This window comes from Neolamprologus multifasciatus, chromosome 1 (assembly GCF_963576455.1).
Source record: "Neolamprologus multifasciatus chromosome 1, fNeoMul1.2, whole genome shotgun sequence".
Taxonomy (NCBI): Eukaryota; Metazoa; Chordata; class Actinopteri; order Cichliformes; family Cichlidae; genus Neolamprologus; species Neolamprologus multifasciatus.
The window spans coordinates 6,512,714-6,539,207 of NC_140439.1; the positions used below are offsets into that span (position 1 = coordinate 6,512,714).

General features: G+C 44.2%; 1 long non-coding RNA gene across 1 annotated transcript in view; it reads left to right on the forward strand.

Moving 5' to 3' along the window:
* LOC146525225 (uncharacterized) overlaps positions 1-19,775 on the forward strand; it is a 78,337-nt gene extending 58,562 nt beyond the window's left edge. The window contains exon 2 of the long non-coding RNA XR_014875016.1: positions 19,560-19,775. This is a non-coding gene — a long non-coding RNA (uncharacterized LOC146525225). The remainder of the gene's footprint in view (positions 1-19,559) is intronic.
* The last annotated feature ends 6,719 nt before the right edge of the window (positions 19,776-26,494 follow it).

Consider the following 26,494-nt stretch of genomic DNA (forward strand, 5'->3'; position numbering starts at 1 on the left):
GCCTCAGTCAGAAGTAGAACCCAAGTCACCTTGACATGAGTGTTGTAATGAGCAGGCAGCAGACTCTCCGTCGAACTCACCTGCCCCACTGAGGCGATCCACCCGACAGCACCCGACACCTCTCTAAATTAGTGATAATGGATTACAGACCATACTTGACTCTATTAGATTTTTATGTGTGCAGTACACTTTAGTCATGTTTGGTTTTCCACAGGATTATGTTAAATATACTTGGAGGAAAAAAGCCAGTGCTGATGCTTCCTTCAGCACATGTCAGAGCTATGTCATCAAGGTCTCGGAGCATATGTGACAACTACAGGTACTGGGCGAAGGGCATTTTTCTCAGTGAAGTAAGTGCTTACAGGGCTCACTGTTAAATTCAGGCTCACATGCTTGTTTTTTCAGTGTGCACTGTGGCAGCAGAGAGAGAGTCAGTGCAGTTGTAAAGTGGCTGTGGTCAGACATGCGGAGGTCCAGACACACCCTTGTGCCCATTGCCTGATGATCACACTGATATTACTTACACCAAAGTGAACCCTAGTGGACTCACAAAAGTAGTCCTTAGGCCGTTCACAATCCTCATTGTCTCTCTATCTCCGTTGTGTTAAATGTTTGGTCTGTATTAAGTCATCAGCCTCAGCACACAAAACCAAAACTGTGCCAAAGAAACGACTAGGTTGACGTAGAGGAGGTTGTGGGGGGAAGCTGCTATGCAATGCACACTCTCAGATACACACATAGTAACAGCATTCTCTGCAGACTTACACTTGAAGACAAACAGATCTCTGCGATAAAGCTCCACTGAACAACAATAAACAGTAGTTAACTCCTATCCTGGACTGACCATCCTGGAGGTTGTACTACAACTACAGTGAATCCAACTTGTACATTTCTTTCATGACCTTAGGTATTTGTGGCAAAAATATGAATACACATAAAGAAGTGAATTATTCATTTGTGCAAATGTCTGTCCAGTATATAATACTTATTATTTAAAGATTAAAAAGCTAATTTCATTTAAATGTTCACATTTTATATGATTACAGCTGAATTAGAAGTTATTTCGGATGTTGAACGTTTAACTTAAAGCAGTAAACACTGGGAAAGCTCCAAATTAAACCTTTAATGTAGCAAACCTGTGAGTAATCTCACCTCTTGTTGTGTCTGATGTGCAGATTTGTGGAGTGCCACAATTTGATATATATAAATAGGGTTGCTGTTTAGTGCAGTAAGCTTATATTATGCCATAACCTGTAGAGTACAGGTCACAGAGAGTCATCTTCAGTGGATACAGAAACATGTAACAACAGCAACAGCCATGAAAACACACTTCCCTGTGATTTACTAACATCTTAGTTTCTTTAGGCCATCTTAAACCATCCAGACCAGGAAAGGTATTCCTCTTGCTTTTTACTGCCCTCTTATCCATATCAATATTCAACCCTCAGGTCTGCAGCTCTCTGCTTCAGCCATCAGTGAATTTGACAATAGAGCTTCTCAATTGGATGGTGATGGTGATTCCAACATTTTTTACAAGTCTCCAGCTCTCTCTTGGTTTCTTCCCTGTGTTTGGACGAGAACCAGTGACAGGCTCGTTCAGATATTTGTGAATGAGCAAGTACGAGGGTATTTGTGTGTGTGTGTGTGTGTGTGTGTGTGTGTGTGTGTGTGTGTGTGTGTGTGTGTGTGTGTGTGTGTGTGTGTGTGTGCTCTGGGTGCACAGATGTTGTGCATGAAGGGCCATCCATTCATACATTCCGTCCTCCCACAGTAATCTGAGCCCTGTGGAAGAGTGGGGAGCAGGAGAACAGAGAGCGAGACGCATACACACACACAGAGGGACAGAGAGGGTGGTATCTCCCTGACTGAAGTGGACAATCTAAGTTTCTCAGCACTACACATATAGAAAAGTCAGGTTGCTATGGAAATGCCAACAAGAAGAGAAGGCAACAATTTACAAAATATTTCAAGCTTAACTTTTGCTGAAGGAAAAAACTGAAATAAAGGTCAAAGACTTTAAGGAAGCATCTAAATCACACATGGGATCTTAATGAATGAGAGGACAAGGGCACGATTCCCGCATTACTGCATCACATCATTTTCCAGTACTCTGGAAGTGTTTGGGATATAAAGAGCTGTTTTGAAATCCAGATGTTTTCCTTTTGATATGACCTTTTCTGTGGAAGAATCTGGACAGGAGTCTTAAGATTAAGACAATACACAGGCAGAATGAGAAGGCTTTTATATTTTTTGCTATCTATTACTAGTCTGCCTGCTGCGATGTGCTATAATACTCCTGGGGTGGCAGGACAACATTAGCCATAATACTGATTGTGTCTACTTGCAGCCTGACCTCCATCATGTGACTTGCAGGCATTTAACCTCTGACCTGCAGTGCCAATATTAACTCTTGCGTAATTGTTCGAAAGCAGCTGACTTCCCCTGGTTCAGTCCCTGAGAACATTCCTGGGCCTCGTTGCTAAGAGAGCCTCTCTGTCACACTGCTGACCTCCTCTATGGCCGGGGTTACCCTTGATCTTCCACACATACACATACACTGGAACTAACACACACAAAACGACTCGTGGACATGCACAGGCACACGTACACACACACATATACCAGTAGCCCCTCAACTGAGCTGGGGGTCCTCTTAGGAGCTGCAGGTCCGTCTCAGTGCAGAAGGCCACCCAGCCTGTGTGACCTGCAGTAATCACTAGCTGCTACTTCAATGGCTGCACTGAAGACTGAAATCTAACCTTATCAGTTCTTTGCACAATAAGTATGATATATAGGTTTTTGTTAACTGGGACAGGTGTGCCTAAATCAGGACTTACTGCACAGGTCACATTATCTAGGTTTCTACTAGCAATTTAAAAAGATAAACTAGATCAGATTAAAGCATATTGTTTGTGCTGCTTGTCTGCACTGTTTTCAAACAGGAAAAGAACCAATAAAACTAGGAAAAAAATGCTGGTTATGAGCTCAGAAACACAGAATTCTATCTTAATTAACAGGATACAATTCAGTGAGTGACATGATTAACTGTCAATATCTAAGTTAAAAGCTGGTGAGAGATTTTAATAGATGCTAATCTTAAAGTGCTGCTGAGCCTATACCTGCTCAACCTGCCTGATTTATTAGACTGGACATGTTCAGAGCTGCCGTCCCCTCTACATCTACAGTAAATAGCAACTTTTTCAAACTCCATCTTCTCTATATCACACATGTTGTCCAAGGTGATTAGCAAGAATAAACGGTCTCCTCTCAGTTTGCCATCAAAGACCACAGGTTTACCCACAATGCACATGTGCAAACAACCAGAAAAAATCTGCTGACTTCTCAGCTTGCTCAGCTCCCCTCAAGGCTAACAGTAAAGGAATGTAAAGGATGAATGCACATATTAATTGTCTGAGATGAAAGGAGAAGAATCACTTTATTTGAGTAAGTTTTAATTTTGTTTCGATTTGACCAATGGAACAACACTGATATGTACAACATGTTAGCCCTGTGATACACTGGCAAAATGATTGGTACATGTTAAATTAAAGATATGGTTATACTGTTTTCACTGACAACATTCAAAATTATTGGTGTCCCTTTGTACCAAAAGGGTGACAAAAGGGTGCTAATTAATGCAAATTCATTAGTCATCAATCAAACTGTGCATATTTAATAGACATTAAAGTTAAGTGAAGTATCATTCTTCTTCTGCACATACAGGCAGAGTAAAAGTTATATCTGAAGAAAAATTCAGTTTTAAAGAGACTGGATTCAAAGTGATTACTACACAACTCCCTCCCACTCACTTTGCACACAGTCTAACTCAACACTTATGGGACATTTGACAGTGGCCTCTAGCATCATCAAAAAACAGGTGAGGCAACAAAAGAAATCTGAGGAAAGAGTGTTGTACTTTTCAGTAGACCAAAGTGGAGATTTACTGCAAGACAAATTAAATACTTTACTGGTCATCTTCACACCAGAAATACTGAATTGTCAATTCAACTATTCAGCTATGCTGAATAAGTGCAATTCTGCCAGACTGGTGAAACATACAAGTTTCCTTTGCATCATCAGTAAAGATCTTTTCCACATAAATATCTTTTACTGGATTCTTGTACTGAGTCCAGAGTGCAAAGTCATTGTAGCATGGGTAAGCAAGTGTGTTACATAAACACATTAACTGAGCAGCGAGTGGGTTTAGGGAGCGTTGTTAAGTAGCCTGACAGCCTTACGGAAAGAGACTGTTCTTGTGCCATGAAGGGTTGGTTCTGATGGACCGCAGCCTCCTGCCACATTTGAGTGTCACAAACAGTTTATGTTTAGGATGTGAAGGGTGGACACCAATCATCCTCTCCCATCTCAGTTTGCTGGAGGTGTATAGTCTCCAATGGTCATGGGGGCTGGTTTCAACCTGAAGTCCACTATCATCTCCACTGTTTAGGCTGCATTACACTCCAAGTTGTTGTCACTGCACCAGGTCACCAGGATGTGAATCTCTTTCCTATAGGCAGACTCATCTCCACCTCAGATGCGTCTAATGAGGGTGGTGTCATCTGCAATCTTAAGGAGTTTGACTGACTAATGATTGGACGTGCAACTGTTTGTGTACAGGAAGAAGAGCAGAGCAGAAAGTATATCGGCCTGAGGGGAACCTGTGCTGATGCATTGAAAGACCAAGACATGGCTGCCTGTCTCACATGTTGCCTCCTGTCAGACATGAAGTCAGTAATCCACCCACAGGTAAAAGCAGCATATTCAGCTGTCCTGCAGCAGAGCCTCAGCCTGGTATAACTTCCTGCAGAGTACAGATGGTGGAGGATGAAGTGCAGTGCCATGTTAACCGCATTGCCTACTGACCTTTTGGCTCTGTGGGTAAACGACATGGGGTCCAGGAGGGGATCAGTGATAGATACATACATATATACAGTGGGGCAAAAAAGTATTTAGTCAGCCACCGATTGTGCAAGTTCCCCCACTTAAAATGATGACAGAGGTCAGTAATTTGCACCAGAGGTACACTTCAACTGTGAGAGACAGAATCTGAAAAAAAAATCCATGAATTCACATGGTAGGATTTGTAAAGAATTTATTCGTAAATCAGGGTGGAAAATAAGTATTTGGTCACCTCAAACAAGGAAAATCCCTGGCTCTCACAGACCTGTAACGTCTTCTGTAAGAAGCTTTTCTGTCCCCCACTTGTTACCTGTATGAATGGCACCTGTTTGACCTCATCATCTGTATAAAAGACACCTGTCCACAGCCTCAACCAGTCAGACTCCAAACTCCGCCATGGCCAAGACCAAAGAGCTTTCGAAGGACACCAGGAAAAGAATTGTAGACCTGCACCAGACTGGGAAGAGTGAATCTACAATAGGCAAGCAGCTTGGTGTGAAAAAATCAACTGTGGGAGCAATCATCAGAAAATGGAAGACATACAAGACCACTGATAATCTCCCTCGATCTGGGGCTCCACGCAAGATCTCATCCCGTGGGGTCAAAATGATCATGAGAACGGTGAGCAAAGATCCCAGAACCACACGGGGGGACCTGGTGAATGACCTGCAGAGAGCTGGGACCAAAGTAACAAAGGTCACCATCAGTAACACACTACAACGGCAGGGAATCAAATCCCGCAGTGCCAGACGTGTTCCGCTGCTGAAGCCAGTGCATGTCCAGGCCCGTCTGAAGTTTGCCAGAGAGCACATGGATGATACAGCAGAGGATTGGGAGAATGTCATGTGGTCAGATGAAACCAAAGTAGAACTTTTTGGTATAAACTCAACTCGTCGTGTGTGGAGGAAGAAGAATACTGAGTTGCATCCCAAGAACACCATACCTACTGTGAAGCATGGGGGTGGAAACATCATGCTATGGGGCTGTTTTTCTGCCAAGGGGACAGGACGACTGATCCGTGTTAAGGACAGAATGAATGGGGCCAAGTATCGTGAGATTTTGAGCCAAAACCTCCTTCCATCAGTGAGAACTTTGAAGATGAAATGAGGCTGGGTCTTCCAACATGACAATGATCCAAAACACACCGCCCGGGCAACAAAGGAGTGGCTCCGTAAGAAGCATTTGAAAGTCCTGGAGTGGCCTAGCCAGTCTCCAGACCTCAACCCCATAGAAAATCTGTGGCGGGAGTTGAAAGTCTGTGTTGCTCGGCGACAGCCCCAAAACATCACTGCTCTTGAGAAGATCTGCATGGAGGAATGGGCCAAAATACCAGCTACTGTGTGTGCAAACCTGGTAAAGACCTATAGTAAACGTTTGACCTCTGTTATTGCCAACAAAGGTTATGTTACAAAGTATTGAGTTGTATTTTTGTTATTGACCAAATACTTATTTTCCACCCTGATTTACGAATAAATTCTTTACAAATCCTACCATGTGAATTCATGGATTTTTTTTTCACATTCTGTCTCTCACAGTTGAAGTGTACCTCTGGTGCAAATTACTGACCTCTGTCATCATTTTAAGTGGGGGAACTTGCACAATCGGTGGCTGACTAAATACTTTTTTGCCCCACTGTATATTTAGGCTTCTGGGGGGGGGGGGGGGGGGGGGGGGGGGGGGGGGGGGGGGTTTATTTCAAGGTAAAGTCTTTGATGACTAAAGAGGTCCAGGTCCTGCTGAAGCAACGTGACGCCGCTTTTAGATCCGGTGATGGTATGCAGTACAGTGCAGCCAGATCTGAGTTGAAAAGAGGCATCAGAGAGGCCAAGGCAGCGTACAAGAGAAAGATAGAAGACCACTTCAGCACCAACAACTCACGACAGGTATGGCAGGGAGTTCAGCACTTAACCAACTACAAACCTTGCAATACCACGTTGACTGAGGGTAACGCGGAGCTTGCGGAGGAGCTGAACCACTTCTTCGCACGCTTTGTGGTGAAGGGACCAGAGGCAGCAGCAGCAAAAACATCGGACAGCAGCAGCAGCCCAAGCCTCATAGTGCAGGAATATGAGGTGAGGCGCACACTGAGGGCAGTGAACCCCAGGAAGGCCGCCGGACCAGATGGGGTAACCGCAAGGGTCCTAAAAGAGTGTGCAGACCAGCTGGCTGGGGTCTTCACTAAGATCTTCAATTCTTCACTGTCCCAGTCCTGCATCCCGTCGTGCCTAAAGTCAGCCACAATTGTCCCACTGCCAAAGCGTACTAACATTAGCAGCCTCAATGACTACCGACCAGTTGCTCTAACACCTGTTATAATGAAGTGCTTTGAGAAACTGGTCCGACGTCACATCATGTCCTGGCTGCCACCCACACTCGACCCGCTCCAGTTTGCATACAGAGCTAACAGATCAACTGAAGATGCCATTGCTACAACGCTCCACACCACCATCTCTCACCTGGAAGTGCAGGGCCGTTACGCCAGGCTGCTCTTTGTTGACTTTAGCTCTGCTTTCAACACGATACTCCCGGACAAACTAATAGTTAAACTGCTGGAAATCGGACTTCCTTCTACCACCTGCCGCTGGATCAGAGACTTCCTCTCAGACCGTGTACAGAGAGTTAGAGTGGGGCCTCATCTTTCCTCAGCCCTCAGCCTCAACACCGGCTCTCCACAAGGCTGTGAGTCCCCTACTGTACACTCTGTACACACATGACTGTGTTAGTTCCCACCCAGACAACACAGTCATCAAGTTTGCAGATGATACCACCGTGGTGGGGCTCATCTCTGGGGGAGATGAGACGGCGTACAGAGCTGAAGTTCAGAGGCTGTCAGATTGGTGTGTAGATAACAACCTGGACCTTAATACCACCAAGACAAAAGAACTGGTAGTTGACTTCAGAAGGAGGAAGTCCGAGCTGCAGCCTGTCAGCATCAACGGGGAGTGCGTGGAAAGGGTCTCCAGTTTCAAGTTTCTGGGAGTGCACATAGACACAGACCTCCAATGGAGCTCTAACACCTCTGCGGTCTTAAAGAAGGCCCAACAGCGTCTCCACTTTCTGAGAATCCTCAGAAAAATGGACCTGAAGAAGGAGCTGCTGACCGTCTTCTACCGCTGCTCCATTGAAAGTGTGCTGACGTATTGCATCGGTGTGTGGTTCTCCAGCTGCACCACAGCACACAGAAAGGCACTCCAGAGGGTCATCAATATGGCCCAAAAAATCATTGGACATCCTCTTCCCTCCCTGAAGGACCTCTACAGCACTCGCTGTCTCAAGAGGGCACGCAGGATTTCTCCTGCCGTGTTGCTATCAGTGAGTGAAGAGTGGGAGAACAGGGTTGCATTGACAATCCAACACAATGGGCAGCACATTGAACACATTTTATAAGTGGTCAGAAACTTGTAAATAACTCATGAAAGAATAAAGTTACATTGAAACCAAGCACACCATTGTTTTTCTTGTGACATTACCAATAAGTTTGATGTGTCACATGGCCCTCTTTCTATTGAAAAAACAAAAGTTGTATCCAAGATGGCCGACTTCTAAATAGCCACCATGGTCACCACCCATCTTAAGGAGTTTGCCCCCTCACATATACTAATGTGCCACAAACAGGACTTTAATATCACCAACCATTCCCATGTTGTTACGGTGTATCCATATAAATGGCCCACCCTGTAGTACCACTGTCAGATTGCCAGTATTTGTGGTTCAAAGAGTATTTTTTTTTAAAAAATGGCTGTGAGGTCAGTTTCAAGACTGAAGAAGTGAAATGGATAAGTGATGAAACATTTTTCCAGCTGAAAACGTTGCATCCAGATGAACAGAATCAACTTTCTGGAATTTCCTTACCTGAATGTGTGAAGGTCCTGGGTCAGTGACCCAGTGTTTTTGGTTGTTGTACTTTTACTTTTGATAGTTTTATCTATTATGACTGTTGTGTGTTGGTTTCCCAGGGTTTAGTTGTGTTCCCTCTGTTTGGTGTCATCCCTGCCTGTGTATTCCTTTTGTGTAGTAGGTCTCTGTGTTTAGTTCACGTTTCTTAGTCTGTGTCTTTGCGTGTATGTGTTCCTGTTTTACTTTGAAGGTCCCTGTCTGATGTCAGTGCGTTCTGTTTACATTCCCCTGCCTCGTCACCTGTGATGTCTCCCAGGTCCCCTCCTGTTTCCCATCCCTTGATTCCTGGTGTGTGTATTTATAGTGTGTGTTACCTCGTCTTCATTGCTGGTTCATCTGCGTCTCTCCGTCCGTCATTCTATGTTCACTCGCTGCATCATTCTCTATGTCTCCCTGCAAGTCTGTTTGTGTCTCAAGGTTTCTGGTTAGCTTTATTCTTAGTTTTCCCCAGTTTAGGTTCCTCACCTCAGTTGTGCCGCATCTTGGGTCCGTTAATAATCCACATGGTTTGCCCGGCTAACCGTGACAGTACGAACCAGCCACCATGGACCGAGCAGCACAGAATCCATCTGAGGAGCTCCGAGGCAACATAATTTACAGTGTGGAGATTCTTCTCGGTCTCTGGCTGGAAAACCCTCCCTCGCCGCGCAGTTGAGAGCCGGCTACAATGGCTCTTTTGCGGTCTTCCATGGCTATTGGAATTGCTTCCCCCGACCATGCAGGCCTTTCCCCAGTGTACTCCACACCTTTTCCAGGCTACTACTGCCTCACTGCCTGACCTGCCGGATGTGGTTTTGCCCAGCCCGTCGGAGCCATCTGCAAGGAGGAAGCGACGTTGGCGCCGCCGGCATGTCACCCCACAGCCGGACGTTGGGACTTCTGAACTGTCGGCTGTGGTGAGTGAGAAGGACAATATGACTGCTTTGAACTGTGGTACTGTTTACTCGGGGGTTGCGTTTAGTATGGCAAACGACAAGATGAACTGCTTATCGCCTGCCCAGCTGCCTTTGGCTCAGCTAGCTGCCCAGCTGCCTTCGACTCAGTTAGCTGCCCAGCAGCCACCTTCAGCTAAGTTAGCTGCCCCACAGCCACCTTCAGCTCAGTTAGCTGCCCAGCAGCCACCTTCAGCTCAGTTTCCAGTGTCACCCGTGCAGCCGCCACTGCTTCAGTCTCCACTGTCCCCGCTACCCGTAGCTCAGGCTCCACTGTCCCCGCTACCCATAGCTCAGGCTCCACTGTCACCGCTACCCATAGCTCAGTCTCCACTGTCACCGCTAGCTCCGTCATTCATTCCGTCACCTATCTCACTCATTAGTTCTTGCAGGGAGAAAATCCGATTTCAACCCAGGGTATGTCTCACAGTTAAGCTGCTTTTGGCACAGTTATCCACTCCAGGGCTTCCCCAGAGGCTAGGTCTCAGTCCCCAGCTGATTCTGGATCCCTGAAGGTTAAGCAGCCCCCTGAGAACTGCACCGTGTCAGCGCTGTCTGGGCAGAGCCAGTGCTCAGTGCAGCACCTGTCGCCTTCATGTCTGCCAGAAGACTCCAAGCCAGCTGGCTTTGTGATAACCTCCGCTGGAGGGTCCGAGGGACCGCTCCGGCCTTCGTCTCCTGTCTCCGCTGGAGGGTCCGAGGGACCGCTCCGGCCTTCGTCTCCTGTCTCCGCTGGAGGGTCCGAGGGACCGCTCTGGCCTTCGTCACCTGTCTCCACTGGAGGGTCCGAGGGACCGTTCTGGCCTTCGCCAACTGTCTCCGCTGGAGGGTCCCAGGGACCACTCCGGCCTTCGTCACCTGTCTCCACTGGAGGGTCCGAGGGACCGTTCTGGCCTTCGCCAACTGTCTCCGCTGGAGGGTCCCAGGGACCACTCCGGCCTTCGTCTCCTGTCGTCACTGGAGGGTCCGAGGGATCCGTCCAGCCTGCAGCGCCACCACCTGCGGCTGCCACGCCGTCGCCTGCAGCGCCACCACCTGTGGCTGCCACGCCGTCGCCTGCAGCGCCACCACCTGTGGCTGCCACGACGTCACCTGCAGCGCCGTCGCCTGCAGCGCCGCCACCTGCGGCTGCCACGCCGTCGCCTGCAGCGCCGCCACCTGCGGCTGCCACGCCGTCGCCTGCAGCACCACCACCTGGTGCTGCCACGCCGTTGCCTGCAGCGCCACCACCTGCAGCTGCTATGCCGTCGCCTGCAGCGCCGTCGCCTGCAGCGCCGTCGCCTGCAGCACCGTCGCCTGCAGCGCCACAACCCAGCCTTCGTGTCTTTATCCACGTCTGCAGCAGCAGCAGCTTCGTCCACGCCTGCAGCAGCAGCAGCTTCTTCCACAGCTGCAGCAGCAGCAGCTTCTTCCACAGCTGCAGCAGCAGCAGCTTCAGCGTCAGCTTCATCCATGCCTGCAGCAGCAGCAGCTTCACCGTCAGCTTCGCCTTCATCCACGCCTGCAGCGTCGGCGTAGCCTGGTCCAGCTTCGCCTTCGCCTGGTCCTGTGGTTGCTTCGCCACTGTCCTTTGTACGTCCAGTTCCTCAACATCGCCGGCCGCTTTCCAGACCACTGACTGAGCGTCATCACCGTAGTGGGCGGCCTCCGGACCAACTCTGTCGTCTCCTTCGCCTCCGCCGCCGCCACTGCCTTCCGCACGGCCGGCCCCTGGAGCTGCTCAGACTCCTGTGCTGTCGGCCCCCTTAAATGTTCTGTTTTGGACATCTGTGCTGCTGGCCTCCTGGTTGGCTCTCTGAACTGGTGTTGGACAGCCGCAGGTAATGTGTGTTACCTCGTCCTCGTTGCTGGTTTGTCTGCGTCTCTCCGTCCGTCATTCTATGTTCACTCGCTGCATCATTCTCTACGTCTCCCTGCATCTCCGTTTGTGTCTCAAGGTTTCCGGTTAGCTTTATTCTTAGTTTTTCCCAATTTAGGTTTTACTCAGTTCTGTTCTCGCCACCCTTGTCTTTTGTTGTATGTGCACGCTCCACCAATTAAGCGTCCTCACCTCAGTCGTGCCGCATCTTGGGTCCGTTAATAATCCACACGGTTTGCCCGGCTAACCGTCACAGAATAATTGAGCATGCATCGAGACATTTAAAACCCACTTTGACAAGGATCGCCTAAAGCTACTATGTGAGTATGAGCAAACACCAGGTAAGATGGCTGACTACATAAACCACCTGATATTTAGCCTTAGCTGCAAAAAAAGCAGGATTATTCTTAAAATTCTGTATATGAGATCTTCAGTTTAGGGCCTCCAAGCAACAAAACTCCTACAGAAGGCAAAGAGTCAGCTGCTCAATGTACAGGTGACACAAACAAATTTTACCACCAATGTGCTAAAATTTTCTAGATGAGAAAACTCTTCATAAGGTGATTAAATTCACTGAGAAGGCTTGTCTAGCACAGAATGAAAAGTATAAGACCAGGCGGCAAATGAAAGCACTTTATATTTTAAGGTAAAAACCATACAATCATTAAAAAAACTGAGTATCTGAATAGATACCATATTTCTAAGTTATTTAGGGTTTACCAAGCATACTTAAACAGGGTGTACCTTTAAGATCAATTGTCTGCATCAACTTGGTCACCTATAACATTTCAAAGTTTCCAGATTCAGTCTTCAACCTGTTGGTAGGTAACTCTAAACACCACATCCAGACCACCTTGGATTTTGTTGGTGAGAGGTGTCATTATGGAGGCAGATGAAACAATGGTCTTAAATGACGTTACATCTCTCTTCACTTGTGTTCCACAGTTACTGAAGCAGTGGAGGTAGATTACAGAGATTACAGGATGACCCAACTCTCAGCAGCAATTACACGTGTTTTCTCTTGAAACTGTCTTCATTCCACATATTTCACATAAAACAGTCAGTATTACAGGCAGAAACATGGATGCACCATAGTTCTCTATTTTCACCCATCCTGTATTTGGAGGAAGTGGAAAACAGGGCTTTGTTTTCAGTTTCCAAGGCCTCTTATGTGGAACCAGCTCCAAGCTTGGATTTGGGAGATAGACACCCTCTCAACTTTTTAGATTAGGCTTAAGACTTTGCTTTTTGATAAAGCATATAGTAAAGGGTGGATCAGATGACCCTGAATCCTCACTTAATTATGCTCTAACAGGTCTATGCTGCTGTGGGCTTTCCATGATACAATGAGTGTTTCTTTTCACTCACCTTTTTCACTCAATATGTGTTTATATACCTCTCGTCAATACATTGTGAGTTATTATTAATCTCTGGCTCCCTTCCACAGCATGTCTTTATCCTGTCTTCCTCCCCTCACCACTAACCTATCTTGGCAGACTGCTGCCCCTCCCTGAGCCTGGTTCTGCTTAAGGTTTCTTCCTGAAGTTTCCTTCTCACTGTGGCCAAATTGCTTGCTCATAGGGGGTCATATGATTGCTGGGGTTTTCTGTTTTCTCTGTATTATTGTAGGGTCTTTACATTACAATATAAAACACACCGAAGCAACTGTTGTTGTCATTTGGTGCTATATAAATGAAATGGAATTGAAATGAATTTGAATATTTGGAAGAATTTAAGTATCTCGTGGTCTTGTTCACGAGTGACGGGAGAAGGGAGCAGGAGATCGACAAACGGATTGGTGCTGCGGCTGCAGTGATGCAGATGCTGTACCAGTCCGTCGTGGTGAAGAGAGAGCCAAGTATAAAAGCGAAATATATATAATATAATAATCTCACAATAGTTTGGATTGTGTGTATTAGATTTATAGATAAAACTATTCTATTCTAAAAGGATTCCATTGTTAACACTTAAAACAACTATTGAGTGGGAAATTGATTGCTTAGTTCTATTTCCTCAAAGAAAGAAGGTTCCTAATTCAAATCTGGAGCTTTTTGTGTGGCATGTGTATGGTTTTGCTTTGCTTACATGGATTTCCTCTCTCACATCCAAACGCATGTCTATTTGAATAATGGCTAATTAATCGGCCATGGATGTCAGATTGATGAATTTCTTAAAATATAGTATAAAATGCTGTATGAATGTATGGTTACATGTGGCTTGTAGTATAAAGCCTACAATGCTTTGAGTTGTCAATAAGACTAGAAAAGTGTTATATAAAAGCCAGTGCCTTACCAAGTAAGTTAAAAAGACAAAAACAAAAAATTGTCATATTTAAATGTGCTTAACAATTATTTTCCCTCCAAACATTAAATCTTGTAGAACAGATTTTCTTTAAATGCTGCAGCTGTGAAATTCAGTATGTAACAGAAAGCATCTGCGTATGCGTGCGTGTAGATGTTACTAATGAGTTGAGAAGGAGGTCAGCTGTACCAAAAGACAGAGGTCTCCTGGTGAGGAGTGGTTACCACTTTGTGATGGGCACGCTTCAAACACAAACACAAAAGAAAACTTATCAAGTGTATGCAATGAGGTCAGTGTGGAAAGAGGGTGGTGTGAGAAGACAAGCGAAAAATGGGGGAAATATGTCCTCTTACTTTTCTTCATGGATCCATTATTGTTCTGCAGCGCTGACCACAGGCTGGACACATGCCTGACATGTGGGGAACTGGTGGACAGGGATGTTTTGCAATAGTCACTAGACACAGTGGTGGAGGGGGAATGGTGCCACCGTGCAGTGTTGGGAAGGTTACTTTTAAAATGTATTCAACTACAGATTACAGATTACATGCCCCAAAATGTATTCTGTAACATATTCCGTTACATTACTCAATGAGAGTAACGTATTCTGAATACTTTGGATTACTTAATATATTATCATGCTGTTTACAACTACATGAATGTACTATTGCTGTGATTTATTACTGTTACTGAAGGTCCGCGGCTCCGAACCGTAGTAAAGGGACCTCTGACTAATACGGTGGGTTCTGTGTCGGGCTCGTAGCCGAAAACTAGCTTTACTTTGTTGTCTGGGTCAACTTTGCTAGCAGAGACAGAGAGAGGCGTTGAAAGGCTGCTCCAACAGAACTTATTGTTTCAGAGGAAAACAGGAACACGGTGTACAGTCGAGTCTTAATAGCTTACTTACAGCTGGGCTCGTCAGGCTCTCTTCTTGGCTGCAGTGGTTATTATTATATTTACATGCTTCCAGCTCCCGTTTCTGCTCGATGACAGCTCGTACTTTTCCTTTTTCTCCCTCCCTCGCTCACAGACACATAACGGGTATGGCAGTCCATTCTCCCTGCAGCACGGACTACACTGCCTATGATGCTACATTCTTTAGAGCTATACCTGTAGCATTCTGCCTGTTAGCTTAGCACAACAACAACAAAAAGGCCTCTCTCACCCAGGAAACACACAGTCGCAGAGAGAGCGCGTCACCGTGGCAACCGTAACGCTGCCACCTGGAACAACAGAACGTAGCTGTCAAACAAAACCCAAACAGGCCTGACCCACCACAATATGAAACAGGAAAATACCTATACCTAATAATCTATTTATTTCAACAAAGTAACTGTATTCTAAATACCTGTCATGGTCCCCGCACCTCGCCTGCTGACATTAGTCAGGCGCTATGTTTTGTTTTGTTTATCCTCCTTTCTCGCCTCTGCTCTCTCTTTCTCTCTCGTTCTCTCCCACTCTCTCTTTCTCCTGCCGGGGCAGAGCTCAGAATGGGCTCCGCCCCTGGCCCACGCACCTGGGGATGATCAGCACACCTGCCGCTAATTATGAGAATTAGTCCTACTTAAGATGGCGAACCTGCTCTACTCGTCGCTGGATCGTTGAGCCATCAGTGTCAGTCGTCCTGCCCTCTGCAAAGTTTTGTTCGTGAGTACGTCTGAACCTGGAGACTAACTGTTTCTCTGTCTGTGTATAGATTCCTCCCGGATCCGTTTCCCTGTGTACTGTGACTGAGCGTGAGCAAGAGTAGTAGAGGAAAGAAGAAGAGCTGTGTGTGTTTGCGAGAGCTGTATGGAAATCTCCCCTGCCTGGACTCCTGCCCCTTTCACTCCCGGACCCTGGAACCCTGGCCCCTTTTCCCCAGACACCGTTGTGTATATATATTTCACTGTGGAGAACACTGTAAATAAATTCACTTTTGGTCCGCGCCTGAGTCCGCTCTGCTAACCGTGACAATACCACCTTTTTAAACGGTAACTGTAACGGAATACAGTTACTCTATTTTGTATTTTAAATACGTAACAGCGGTACTTTTATTCCGTTACTCCCCAACACTGCAACCATGATGAACAAAGGATGAACACTTGATTTGATTGTGAACAAGCCTAGAAGGACCACCAACACATCACATACAAAAAATACCCAACGTGTCTGTGAGCTGCCCTATTAATGGCCAAAACTAAAACTACTTGCTGCAGTTATACTTTTACAGAAACAAAAATAAACAACCAAAAATACCTGATTTATACGTGGCAATTAATTGTGTAAACATGAGCTAAACCATCACAGCACACTTCAACCATTGTTTTAAAAACCCCGAAGACTGTTTCCAGCTGGTCTGAATGTTTGATAATGGTTCACAAGCCATCTGAAGTGTATATATATCTTCAAAGCTGCTTGCTTCTGAGGGGTCTTTGACCCCATCTAGCTGAAGCTTCAACAGCATAACATGGCAGCCAGCCACCGGCTGCAGGATCGATGGGTCGCTATATTGTGTTGAGGGTAACTGTCCATTCTGGAGTATATCTGGATGAGTACAACTGTCTCTGAAAGAAAAGAGGCACCTGCCTTACCATCCCAACACACACATATACTGGTCTGCCAGTGTGCCTGACACAAGGCCAGTCTGTGGCCCAAAGAAGGAGGGGCGTGGGATGAGCGCTGGACAAGTAACATACACAATATGTGGGTGTGTGTGTGCGCTGAGCTTATGGATATTGGCGGGAGAAAGGTGGGGGAGGGTTAGGGGGAAGACTCACTCTAGGGGTCAGTTTGGCGGGAATGTCAAGTTTGTTGAATATGCATCTGTTCAGCAGTGTGTTACCCCACAATCAACAGAATACACACACGCACACACACACACACACACACACGCGCACACACACAGAACTTAAGTAATGCTGAGGTCTGGGGTTGAGATCATGACTGATCGTGTTGCATTGTGTATGGTATGCTTTTAATGCACTGGTAGTGTATTTGGAATGCTTTCCAGATTGTATTACATGGTGGATCAAAATCTTATGGTACTTTAATGCAATTCCATCAACTTTGACAAGAACACCACTGGTTCAAACACAGCCTCAAACCAGGACAGAGCCTCTACTGTGTTTTACAGATAGGTGTACACAGTCACTATTGTAGGGTGATTGGTGACTGTATCTCTCAAATCAGAATCAGAATCAGAATCGCGTTTATTGGACATGTATATGCACAGACACATACAAGGAATTTGGTTCCGGTAGATGGTGACTCTCAAGCACAGCAATGTATATCTCAACAATGTAAGCAACACAATTCACCCACACACACACGCATGCGCGTGTGGATATATACAGCTGCACATGCATACACAAACATACACAAACATACACAAGCTGTGTAAACCAACCATAAAGAAGGAGAAGGTCTCTCATGACCTTCAACTAGTGAAATTCAAATTTCGATTCATCACTCCATCAGTTTCCACTAATATTGTCATGGTGTGTGCTGTGCGGGAGGCAGAAGTGAGGACCTAATCACAGGACTCAGAAACAGATGGTTAAACTCAAAGCGCAGCTTTTAATGCTGGGAAAACTCAGATGCCAAAATACAGAGAACCGAACATAATAACTGGAAACTAGGAAACTAAACTTGGAAACAGAGAGCTAAGAGGCTAGAGACTATGAGACTAACAAGTTCAATTTAAACCAGGAGCAAAGAGGAAACACACAGCACGGAGCAGGTGTGTATGTTAACGGCGTGACAACACGCAGAGACACAAGCTTAACACCAGTGTTGGGGAGTAACGGAATACATGTACCGCCGTTACATATTTAAAATACAAAATATGAGTAACTGTATTCCGTTACAGTTACCGTTTAAAAAGGTGGTATTTAGAATACAGTTACTTTGTTGAAATAAATGGATTACACGGCGGTACTTCCCTGTTTCATATTGTGGCGGGTCAGGACTGTTTGGGTTTTGTTTGACAGCTACGTTCTGTTGTTCCAGGCAGCGTTACGGTTGCCATGGTTACAGGTTGACGCTCTCTCTCTGCGTGTTTCCTGGGTGAGAGAGCGCCTGTTGTTGTTGTGCTAAGCTAACAGGCAGAATGCTACAGGTATAGCTCTAAAGAATGTAGCATCATAGGCAGTGTAGTCCGTGCTGCAGGGAGAATGGACTGCCATACCCGTTATGTGTCTGTGAGCGAGGGAGGGAGAAAAAGGAAAAGTACGAGCTGTCATCGAGCAGAAACGGGAGCTGGAAGCATGTAAATATAATAATAACCACTGCAGCCAAGAAGAGAGCCTGACGAGCCCAGTTGTAAGTAAGCTATTAAGACTCGACTGTACACCGTGTTCCTGTTTTCCTCTGAAACAATAAGTTCTGTTGGAGCAGCCTTTCAACGCCTCTCTCTGTCTCTGCTAGCAAAGTTGACCCAGACAACAAAGTAAAGCTAGTTTTCAGCTACGAGCCCGACACAGAACCCACCGTATTAGCCAGAGGTCCCTTTACTACGCGGACCTTCAGTAATAGTAATAAATCACAGCAATAGTACATTCATGTAGTTGTAAACAGCATGATAATATATTAAGTAATCCAAAGTATTCAGAATACGTTACTCTCATTGAGTAACGGAATATGTTATAAAATACATTTTGGGGCATGTATTCTGTAATCTGTAGTGGAATACATTTTAAAAGTAACCTTCCCAACACTGCTTAACACTACGATAATACTGACACGGTACATAGGGAACATAAGGACAGGGATGACTAGACAGGAGACTTGGGACCAGGGCAGGCACAGAGAAACAGACGAGACACTAAACAGAGGGAGCACGGGAACAAAACCCTAAGAACTAAACTCTTAACAAGTATTAAACCAAAGCATAGGATACCATATTTTCCGCACTATAAGGCGCACTTTAATTTAATTTTCTCAAAAATCAACAGTGCACCTTATAATCCGGTGCGCCTTAGGTATGAATTGTGGTTGTGCTTTTACTGACCTCAAACTGATTTTATGTCTGTCAAAAAATCTGTCAAAAATGTTTTAGTACGACTTTGCTAAGCTACGAAGCTGCACCACTTGATGGATTGTCGGAGCATTACGGCTACCGTAGTCAGAAGCCTCACGGCATAATCTGGGTCCAAAACTCTGTCCGCTTCAGGTCCCAAAGTCAAACGAACACTGCGGCATCACTGACAGTTAAAAACTGTCTAAATTCTTTAATCTTTAATAAAATGGTCAGCGTTGCTTCTTTACCAAGTGTAACAATTAAGTTTAATATCCAGCATTCATAAAAACAATTTATAAAATTTAACGGAGGTAGAAGTTAGCAGGAAGTTTCCACCTAAAAATAGCATGTTCTGACAGAGATTTGATTTGTGACAAAATTCAAACGTACAGCTCTGCCATCACTTCCAACATAAATGAAGACAGAAAACTAAACATCACTGAGGTTTGTAGGGTTACTGAAATTTGGCTAGCTGGTATTTAATGATGTGCTACGTGATCGCTAGCGATTGTTAGCATAACATAAACACAGTGAAGCTGGAGGATGAAGCTACCTTTTTTCCACTCAGTAAAAGTTAACGGGGGTTCCCAATGGTTAGGGACAAATGCTATCGCATGGCAGGATGCTTTAAACTTCAGTCAGGAGAACAACTGAGATAATCCATCCACAATACCAGGTTAGTCATTAATATACTGCAACAACATGGGAACAGAGCAGCTGTGAGAGAATTCAACATTAATGAATTAATGGTACAGCAGTGGAGGAAGCAAGAAGAATGAGTTGAGTAAAGTTTGACTTATCTGACTGTTTTGTTTCACTTAATGCACCTTATAATCCAGTGCACCTTATGTATGAAAACAGACTTGTTCATCGACAGTGCGCCTTATAATCCGGTGTGCTTCATGGTCCAAAAAATACGGTAATACTAATCAAAACAGCACAAGCATCATAACATAAACCAACATACAGAACAATAACAAAACACCACAAACTCAAATTCCTGGGTCAAAAATGACCCAGAACCATGACAGATATTCAGTGCAGTTGCAATTTAGCATGCCTCGGACTTTCCTTTTTCTTATGAGTAACTTCTTGGCAGCTACCATTCCATTGAAACCATTTCTGACTTTAGAATAAAAGGTGGTTCAAAGTAGGTGACAAGGAGGAGTCACTACAAGAAGTTCACCAACATCAACGTCACAAGTAGACTGATGTGAGGTGGACTGTAAAAGAGAATGAACAGTATATGTGGCCAATTTTTATAGCCTGGACAACACTAATGAGCTGTATTAGCTGATAGTGGATCCATGCCAATCAATAAAAGCAGGCGATGGTAAATAAGCCGGTTCTTATACAGCTCTCATGGAGCACTCAAAGCACTTTATCCACCATGCCTCATTCATCCACTGATACAAGCACTTTTTCTGTGCTTAAGTGCTTTCTATCTAACATTCACACCCCAGAAGATGTGTCAGAGAGCAACTTGGGGGCAATATCTTGGCAGGCAGTTTAAAGCAACCAGGGATCAAACCGCCAATCTTCCAATTAGTACATGACCTACTCTACCGCCTGAGCTACAGCTACCCCAAATTCAAATTTTCTCTCTGCTTTATATTCCACTACTTTCACTTTTGGGGGTTTTCATGGTAAATAAACTGGTACTTTTCTACTGTAACTGACCACTCAAAGAGCTTTTAGCACTTCATGTTTTTATGTAAATAATGCCAAATAAAAGCTCTATCAAGTGCTTTATATAAGCAGGGGTGCACATAAGTGGTCCATAAGACCACTGCGTACATAAGATTTTCAGGAGGAGGACAGACATTTGTTTAGAACTCTTAAAGATGTTGAAGAAGCTCCTTTAAGCAATTACTTTGGTGTTCCTCCACCTCCAAAGAAATGTCAGAAGGAGTCCGAACCGCAAAAGAGGCGCCTATTCTTGGAAAAGTGGTTGCAGGAGGTGAGCTGGCTTCAAACAAATGATGAACGCACAGAGATGTGGTGCAGAATATGCAGTGAAAATCCCACACTAGCAGACAAAAATGAAATGGACCAGTTGTACGTTTTAGGCATGCTCTTAATTTTTTTTTAAACTTGAACATTTCTTAATAAATTAAATAAAATTTATGTTTACACATATTTGTTTGCATGCATATTATCTGACTTCCAACAAGGATTGCACTAAATTGAGGCATTTTGAAGACTGTATGGAGGAGTGTAGAGGAACATCAAGAGACAAGGTTGCTTACAGGAGGGTGAAACTCAACATATAATCCTCCAGCTTGTCTTTGATAAGGCTTCAATTCAGTAGGGATCATGTATCATGCTAATAGCTGCCTATTTATAAAATATAACAAATGATGAATGATTAGAGCCTGTTTCCATACTGAAACATATCTGCAGCACTGAACACACCATATATAATTATATATTTTGCAGTGTCTTTATAAATCTAACAGTAGTGACACACACACAAGCATGCAACATCCCCAGTCCAAAATCAGGCCATGTCTTTCTTCAGATATTCACACAATTAAGTCAAGTTAATGCGAGTGGACAGGCGACTACTGCCATGGCTGCCAGACACAATATGCTATAATTACACATTCACTAAATGCAAACATGTGAAAATGTTGTCTTCTGTTAGACTGTGGAGCCTAAAAGAATAAAGGCTTCCAAGGGTTAAATGCCACAATCACATGGAGTCCCTGTTGTTGACACAAATTGCAAACTCTGGAAACGACAACTAGTTTCCATGTTTAGAAAAAGACTCCTCAAAAACATGGTGAACTAGTACAGAACACAGCTTTAATCAAGCAGCTCAGAAAGAAAGTGACTGGACATGTTTAAGTCCAGTAACTCAAACCCCTCTCAAACACGAGAGGCTTCACAAAACTTAAAGCTAAAACTTACAGTCTTACATTAGGATATGGTAATCTTGCATTGAAAAGAAGAATACGTAGGGCTACCTATTTTTAAAGTGCCTTTACACAAACTGTATTAAAAGAAAATAATTTCAGGTTCTCGTGTCTCTATTTGCCTCCAATGATGTGCTAATATGGTGTTTTCTGAGACTGTAACATAGTATGAATATAGGGGAGACTGTAGGTTGCAATGAAAAGAGTGCAATGGGTATTTAGCCAGAGTGCAAAAATGGTATTCCACTTACCATTTACCACTTCATGTTATCTATATCACTAAAGCAATATCATCAGCTGGCATCATGATGTAAGAGATGATGACAGTGAAATACAAGCAGTCTGCTACTAAAATTCATACTTTAATCCATGCCCAGTTTGTTGATATAATCAAAGAACCATTGTGATTACTTAAGATTATATATTATTTATTCATTTTAGCCACACAAGCATGAGAAAGTAATCAATGGCAAACTAAAATAGAGGGAATTTTGAAGAAATTAGTACAGTCACCATTTTCACCCTGCGCCGAATCACAACAATAGTTGACTCAAAATGCTACATATATATATATATATATATATATATATATATATTAGGGATGCAACGATACCAATTTTTTCAAACCGATACAATACCGATACTTGGATCTGAGTACTTGCCGATACTGAGTACAAAAACCGATACTTCTACCACACACACACACACACACACACAAATGCAATGAATTGGAAGACAGGTTTTATTTTATTCTCTGCCGATAAAAAATAAAATCGTAATAAAAATGACCACAAAAAAAATTTCAAGTGAAAAATAAGCACTTCTGTTAAATTATTGCAGAGTGTGCACATTGTAATTTAACAAAATATCACTGAACTATTGGGCACTGTCTCGAGCTTTCAGAATAATAAATAAACACTTCTGTTTGGAATAAAATAAATACAAATTAAGTTTGAGAATAAAATAAACTTTTAAATTATTGCAGAGTGTCCAATTTCATATCGCAGCTTGAGTATGCTGAGAAGACGGTTCAATCCTATGTTTTCCACGACTGGCATTGGCTGGTCATCCAGAGCGATAAAATGAGTCGAGCCTCTGTTATTTTAACTGCCCGTGGATTTTCTCTTGACATTTTTCATCGCTTTTCCAAAACCTGAGTTAAAGTTGGCTGTTCCGGTCCACACTGCTGACATTTAGTTTAGCCTAGCTACAGCAGCCTCCAGTTTCTCTTTTTTATCTGGAGCTGCCAGTCTCACTCGCCTAACCCTGTGCCTGTTTAGCGCGGGATGTCCCCCTAGTGGCCAATCTAAAAAACTACAACAGAAATGACAAGCCACCCTCTGACTAATGAAATAAGTTGGTATCGGTTCATGGTATCGGTTAACTTTTACGAGTATGAGTACACACACATTTTACAGTATCGGCCCCGATACCCGATACCAGTATCGGATGCAATGATACACAAACTACACGGTTCGGTTCGGTCCGATACTTTGGTGTCACGGTTCGATATTTTTTCGATACAAAAAAAATGTTCATGCCTTTTTAATTTGTCATTTATTAAAATTATAAATATATATTTTAACTCAAAAGTACAGTTTTTAAATTTAATGTTGCTGAAACAACAAAGTAATAAAAAAATCTATCTGATAGAGAAATCACTCATCTTTGAAAAAGAGAGTTTATCACAGAGAAATGGCTCTTTCCAAAATAAAAGCTATACTATATACTTCTTCTGGGCTATATTCTCAGCAGCATATTAAACATATCAGGTCCCCATAAGGAGAATCATGTGCTAACGGCTGTCTAAATGACTCGGGTAAAGTTTGTAGCATGCGCGCTTGTTGTTTTTGTCTGCTTCCACTTGTCTTTGCACTAGGATGATGTCGGAGTAAATGTGCAGTCATATTCGTTGTGTTCCCACTAGTGCTGTCAGCGTTAATCTGAAATGACGTTAACGCCACAACACGGCAAATCTCCGTTAACGAGCTACCGCGGATCGCCCCGTGCGTGGGGCTGGACGGCCAACACGTTAACGAGCTAACTGCGCTAACGCAGTAGTTCCCACCAATGTAATTAAGCATTGCGTGGCACATCCAACATACTGTTTTACTTTAGTCCATGACGCGCTTACCTTCAGGGTCATACGTCACATGAAGACCAAAATAGTTCCAAACACCAGATCTGAATGAGGGTGGGGGAGGTTCAATTTGCCATGTTGCAACGAGCTTAGCTTCTGTCTCGCTAGCTTGCTCTGCGCTCAGTGGATCTGCATTCGACTACTCCGCCTAGGCTGCACTGTCGAGCGCAGATCCTGTATCGAACGGTTCAATATCGATACGAGTATTGTTGCACCCCTGATATATATATATATATATATATATATATATATATATATATATATATATATATTTAAAGCCTACATATAATGTCATTGTAAAAAGAGCCCAGCACAATTCAGATATGGCTGCTTTATGATAACAGTTTACTTTTGTCTTTTGCACTTTCCAGGGAAAAGTGCAAAAGACAGACTTGGGTGCTTTCTAACAGGTCCACTCTGTCAGCTGAGCCGCTCCACTTCCCTCTTCTTCCCTGGCAACTACTATTAGGTGATGTTCGCTGGCTGTGACAACCAGCCTCCCCTGGCACTACACCCTGAACCCGCTGCTCCGTCCCTACCCTGCATCTCAGCCACAGCTCCCCCACCCCACCTATCTCCACGAAGGGTATAGAAAATCAGCCACCACCACATGCGCCCCCAGCATTTGGACCACTCTGAACTTAAAAGGCTCCAAAGCAAGGTACCACCATGTTGCCGTTGAACACAAGTTCAAGCTGAACACAAGTGTGATGCATTGGTACAAACTGTACAGAGTGGAGAAGGCAATTTTTTCATTGGACTCTGGAACAAGGGAATCTATTAGTAACCTTTGGTTATATCCAGCATCATGAAAAAATGAGCAGTACCTAGCTGGTGGAGGAGCTTGTTGACCTGGCATGGGATAAGAATAAAACTGTGACATTTCATTCACCTTGCAATAGTCAACACAGAATCGTAAAGCCCTGTCTTTCTTCTGCATAAGAACTATGGGGCTACACCAGGCACTCTTCTATTATTCTTACTTTTATGTCTTGATGCATTCTCAATCATCCAGGAAAGTAAATCTCCAAAAGTTGATTTTGTTCATCTGGACGTAGCATTTTGTGGGAGAAATGTTTTGTCACTCATCCAAGTGACTTCCTCGGTCTCAGCTGACTGCAGGTTTCAATCTTATAAACAGTAAATTTGCATAATGACTGAAACCAGCCCAATGAAGGAACAATGGACTGGGAGGTCAGTTCCTTAATCTTAATTATGCAAATTCTCATGACCATTGATCAACAACCACTGACCAAAACCCACTGATCAAAGACCACTGATCAATGGCCATGAGTACCATTCACAGAGAGTTGGGGAATGGCTGCAATCACAGCATTGTAAGATGGCGAAAGATGTACCCTTAGGCCCCCTCCTCAATTCAGAGATGGTCTTTCCCTTTTCACGTAAATGGCCTCCTTGACTCCGCGCTCAAACCAGCGTTCCTCCCTGTCCAGGATGTTACATCCTCATCATTGAAAGAGTGTCCACTGGCCTGTAGGTGTAAATAGACTGCAGAGTCCTGGCCTGACGAGGTGGCTCTTCTGTGTTGTGCTATCTCAACTGCTCCGATACTCCTGACACATATTAGTAACCTTTGTAAATGTGCCTGAGTAAATGTGGTTATCCCAGCTGGACTTTTGTCAAAGCTGGAAAGGCGCCTAAAGAAAGCTCCAGCCGATCCAGGAGAGAAGGACAACCGCTGCCCAAGCGAAAACCTGTAGTGATCCCATATGTGTCAGGAGTATCGGAGCAGTTGAGACGGATTTTTTTCTAAACACCGGGTCTCTGTGGCTTTTAAACCCCAAAACACACTGCACCAAAAACTGGTCCAACCCAAGGATCGGGTCCCCCGACACAAACAGAGTAACATAGTGTACGCTGTTAAGTGCCAGGAGGATTGCCAAGATTTATACATCGGGGAAACCAAACAACCTCTGGCGAAGGTTGTTGTCTGGCAAACTTTTACTGCAGCTGCGGTTGTTTTAGGTTTACTAAAAAAACATTGATACAATCTTTTTAACATTAAGGCACAGGCATGAGTCATTCAGCCATTTTTGTAGATCATGTAATGCCAATGAAAGCTGATGAGCTGCATCATCAGCAGTTTTGTCTTGTGTAAAAATTACCGTATCATCAGCATACATAATCATGTCCAATTTTTTGCACACATTGGGCAAGTCATTTACAGAAAGTGAAAATAACAGTGGGCCTAGAATTGAACCCTGAGGGACACCTTGCGTACACTAAAGATAGGGTGACTTGCTATTCTTTATTTGCATGTTCTCCTTAAATTGCTGGCTGTCTGAGTGGTGTCCCAGAAACGATGTGGGCTTCATAGATAATTGGAAAACCTTCTGGAGGAAACCTGGTCTTGTTAGGAGAGACGGCATCCATCCCACTTTGGATGGAGCAGCTCTCATTTCTAGAAATATGGACAAATTTATTAAACCCCCCCAAAATATGACTATCCAGAGTTGGGACCAGGAAGCAGAGTTGCAGTCTTACATGTCTCTCTGCAGCTTCTCTCCTCATGCTACCCCCCCAAAAACCCAT